Source organism: Arachis ipaensis, chromosome B06 (genome assembly GCF_000816755.2).
Source record: "Arachis ipaensis cultivar K30076 chromosome B06, Araip1.1, whole genome shotgun sequence".
Taxonomy (NCBI): domain Eukaryota; kingdom Viridiplantae; phylum Streptophyta; class Magnoliopsida; order Fabales; family Fabaceae; genus Arachis; species Arachis ipaensis.
The window spans coordinates 9,607,380-9,612,808 of NC_029790.2; positions in this window are offsets into that span (position 1 = coordinate 9,607,380).

Sequence of the window (5,429 nt, forward strand, 5' to 3'; positions counted from 1 at the left end):
TAACATAATTTTATTTAATTTAAATCATATCAATTTTCAGCTCAGAAATCGGTGTGAAAGTCTCAGACAATTTAGATATTTAAATCATAGCTTGAACAAGATTATCAACTGATGTCGGCAATCTGAACTTTCTCAGTCATCATTGACTTCATCACCCGCATCAAATTATTAATAAAATGTTAGAGACGGGGACAACCCGTGCAATTACCATAACAGAACGGATGGTTTAATTCTAAATAATAACATAATCAAATCAAAACGTAGGTAGGAAAAAATAACACGTTCGAATTAAGTGTTGACGATGCAACTAATGGGTGAAGTTAGAAGAGTTTCAATCTTGAACAAGTTTCAGAGAATCTAAGTAGCTTTGTTTCAGCAATGTGCAAAGTGCAAACCCTTTGAAAGCAATATGAAACAACAATGTTAGGTGCAAACAAAAGCAACTCATCAATATCAATGATATATAGATATATTAACAATATTCAAGTGAGGAAGAAAAATAAATTATAAGATCCTGCACAAAGCATTATTATTCTTCTTCATTTAGAAAGAATAATTCATATGAAGAGTGTCCTCAAAGGGAATAATGGAGCACAGAGTAGCTATTGCTAATTTTTGTGGTGCAAACATGGTTTTGGACGAATATATATTTTTCGAGAAAAATATATTGTTTTATGTGGATCGGAACTCTTGGCGCGCGGTAGTGTGGGGAGCAAGAAATTAACTTGAACAAGAAGTTAAACTCACTGGGGTAGTGGCGGCTTATATTGACCAATTGAATAGACATCGTCGTTTCTTTGACTTAACTTTATTTGCCCAATCATCCTGGCTAACCAAGATTGAATATTTTAGTAACGTGACAACTGCTGTTAAGAATTTCGGAAATTAAATTAATGTTAAGTGGTTAATTAGTAATAATCTCCAGAATGAAATGCAACTAATATTCATTTGTAAGAGTAGATTAACTGATGATAGTCTGGTAGTAACGTATTCAAACGTGGGACCTTAGAAGTCAAACCTTAAGCCACTAGCTTTGATACAACACCTTGAGCGGATAGATTACCGGTTGAGTTTTCATAATTGGGAGAAAAAGGACAGAGAACTTAGTATACAGAGATATGAATAAAAGAGAGTAATTTGTATATTTCACAATCTTGTCCTCAACAATTACCCGAACGGTGATATATATGAGTTAAACTCCAAAATGGACAAAAATATACCACGTTAATTCTGGACCCATTCTCTATTAACGGCGTGATGATATGGTTTGATGATGTAGTGTATTAGTGATACATGTCACTCCATGATTTAGCTACGTATAATGATATGATGATGTGTTGGCCAGTGATGCGTGGCATGCTGACGTGAATAGTTACGTCACGTGTCACAATAGTATTCGTCTACGTATCATCCATTATGTCATGGTTGTAGATGCACTAAATTAGTCCATCACTTTGTGTTAAGTGACTTATTTTAGTCCTTAAAATTGAATGTCGTGCACCTAACTAGTCCCTTCACTAGTTTTTTCTCCTTTTTTTTTTCTATAAATTCAAAATTATCAATATCTTTAAATTCATTAATTTCAATTCTATTTCACATGTTATTTAAATACAAGTGCTTTTATAAAATATTTTTTTTTTGCGGATACCTTGAATCGCTGTCTTAGAGTTGACATGAAGATATTTCAAACACCCCCACTACCATCTATGACCTCTTTCGTCTAGACTGAAGAGATCGGAGATTGTAGTGAGGGTGCTTAAAATGCCTTCGATCTAACCCATTTACACACACTGAAAACGTATATTTCGTAAGAATCGAAAAAAATGTGTATGTTAGTTCTTGATTTCTTATTAAAAACACATTTTTTTAATGAAAAAATGTGTCTAATCAATCATATAATTTCTTTTTTATAATAACATACTTATATATTACAAAATTTACCAATGTTAAATTATTATAAAAAAATTATATAATTAAAACTAAAATTTTAAAAGTTTTTATAAAAAAAATGAGAAAAAACTGGTGAAAGGACTAGTTTGGTGCACGACATTCAATTTCAAGGACTAAAATGAGTCACTTAAGGCAAAGTGAGGGACTAATTTAGAGCATCTACAATGATGACATAATGGATGACACGTGGACGAATACTGTTACAACACGTGGCACAAACAGACATGTGGTCAAATAGCATTGTGACACATGTCACAACCATCCACGTCAACATGTCACGTGTCACTTGTCAACACATCATCATACTATTACACATGGCCAAATTATGGAGTGGCATGTGTCACTAACATGCCATGTCATCAAGCCATGTTATCACGTCGTTAATGGAAAATGGGTTATGGACTAATGTAGTGCATTTTTTGTCAATCTCAGGGACGTATTTAATACAATTGAAATCTCAGGGACGATTTTAGTGTACGACGTCAATCTCAGGGACCATTTTCGGGTTTAACTCTAATATATATAATTATAGGGAGCACTTTAATCAAGACATTAAAAATGTATTTTTTTTAAACATTTACATGTGTCATGTTATTATTAGATGTCTTTATTAAATTGATTAATAATTTATTTTTTAATAAATCAAAACAAATCGATTTATTATAGCAACAATAATAAACTCAAATTTTCACATTATAATTATCAGACCCGATTGATTTGATCAATTTACCTAATATGAACTGAATCATGCTTAAATATTTTGAAAAAAAGATAAAAATATCCCCGACTTTTTGTTTCGCAGACATTTAAATCCCTAAAAATTTAAAAATTCAATTAGATCCCTCGAAAAAAACACCCTAACTCTAGCTCCAAATTTATACATTAGAATTATTTTTGTAACGACAACCAATGAAAATAGCTTGATTAGATTGAATGTACATCAGACCATCATGTTGAATACGATAAAAAATTAACAACTAAAATATGTTTACAAAAAAGAAATGAATAAAAAATAAATTAAGGATATATTTGTGTTCTTACAAAAAAGGTTACTAGTTATAAAAAATAAAGAGTAAACTACTATTTGTATCCACGAAAGTTGAAAACGCTGACATATCTATCCATTGAAGAAGGAAATTACTATTTGTACCCATGAAACATAAACTTTTGCTAACAAAACTATCCAAATCCAAACAAATTATTTGAAATTCTCAAATTATCCTCTAATATAACCCATCTCTAACTTCTTCTCTTACTCCACACTACCACTTTTCCAATCCCAAACATTACCACCACCGAAACTCTTCCTCACTACAACCCTAAACCCTAACTACCACCATCACTCAAAATGCCTCCCGTGCCTCTGACGAACATTCCAGAAACAACGACACTAATCCAACGCCTCTAGTCTTCCCTTGCTCTGTATCTCCCTACGTTTCTTGTCGGATTATTTCAACCAAACACAAAACAAGTACAAACTTTAACCATGTCTTGTTGTAACTCCAAGAAAAGAAAGAGACGCACCTGGATTTAGGGTAGATTCTTTCCATTGAAGGGGTAGCATATGTGACGGTCATAGGATACAGATCCCAATCTGTTTCCTATTTGGGAAGAAATTCAACAACTTCGAATATGCATCACACTTCTCCGCCATCCCAACCAACCTAGCCTTCCCTCCACCTCTACCACTACCACCACCGAGTCAAGATTGCAGAGGAAGATAGGGGGCAGGTAGCGCGTTCTTGAAAAGATTTTACAAGAAAGCAGAGGGTTAGGAGGCTGAAGATTGAAAGAACGAAGTGTTTGAGCTCAAATTTCAGAAATGATGCCATTCCTTGATTGAACTTAGGGTTTTGGAGATTGTGGATTTGTATCAAGTGGAAGGTATCCGGGTGGCACCGTTGGTTCTCCTAGGAGCGTTTTATGGCCGCCATGAGGGAGCACTACACTGGAGGTCCGTCGTCGTCGGCGGTGGAGGAGGTCGATGAGGGTTTGGAGGAGGGGAGGCGGTCGAGGGACATGCCGACAAAGAGTTCTAGGGCGCGCAGCTGAAGGCGCGGGGAGATGGTTACGGCTGCGGCTACAGCGGTGACGACAGTGCACGATTGGATGATTGCTCGCAGAGGGAGGAGGAAGGGAAGGCCAAGAGAGCGGAGACTGCGTGGAGGGAGGTCGTCTGGGAAGATTGTGGATTTTGGATGGCGGCAGTGATGGTGGTAGTTGGGATGAGAGTGGTGGTGAAGAAGAGTTTGTGTGGTGGGATTTGAGATTAGAAAAGTGGTGGTGAAGATAAGGGTAATTTAGGAATTTTAGATGATTTTTTAGTGTTTGGATAATTTTATTGTGCGAAACTCATATTTCATGGATACAAATGGTAATTTCCTTCTTTTATGGGTAGATATGTCAGTGTTTTCAACTTTCGTTGGTAGAAATAGTAGTTTACTCAAAAATAAAGATAAAAAAATCTGAGATATTATAAATAGTTATAATATTATATTATTTTTTTAATGCAAATTTAATCAAGTATTAAAATAAAATTATGATAAACTATTGTTGAATTAATATAGTGACATCATGAATATGATTCGTTTATAGATTTGTAACTGAGTTAAGACAGAGCGTTAGTCAATTTGAATTTAGTTCGTTAACAGTTTGATATGTTAAGGTTATGATGTTGGGGGCGGATTTTGAACTATAATTTGAACTTATATATTAATGTGAACTTAATCGTATTAAAAGAAAATTAATATCTTTTTTATGACATAAAATAAAGTTAAAGTAAGAAAAGGAGAAAACAAAATAGTTCTAGCCTATGCAGTCTCTGTCTTACTAAGAACAATTATATGAAGGTTCTTTCAAGAAAATATAAACTCTGGATACTCAACTACATTAATTTTTTCTCTCTGTGCAATCAAATCAAATATGGAATCACATTCTCTAACAGAAGCGTTCATGAAGACAATGGAGGCTATTATCCGATTCGCACTGTCATCGGATCGGATAAGATCCAGACTCTAAAAGGATCGGTATGGTTGTAGGATGCGACTAGTTCTTCGTTGGTCTATGATGGATACCAATCTAAAAAGGCCATTTTATCGATGTTCTAAAGATATATTTGTCTCTTGAGTATGATAGAAAATTAGAAAAAAATATATTTAAAAAAGAAAATGAATAAAAAAAACCAATTTATACATGTTTTCAACTTAAATTTGTCGCCTTTTGTTGTAAAGATTTAATTTTGATATTGTTGTTAGATAGTGTGAATTGTTTCTTTATTATTAACCTTGTACAATTAAACTTGATTATAAAATTTTACGGTGATACACATAATTAGTACATTATAATAGAATTGAGTTCTTTTCATAATTTTCTAAAAATAATAAATTAAAAAGATATTTTGGGTGTAAATTTTGAATAAAAAAATACTTTATTTAAAATTATAAGTTATAATTTTTATTATAAATATATATACTAACATA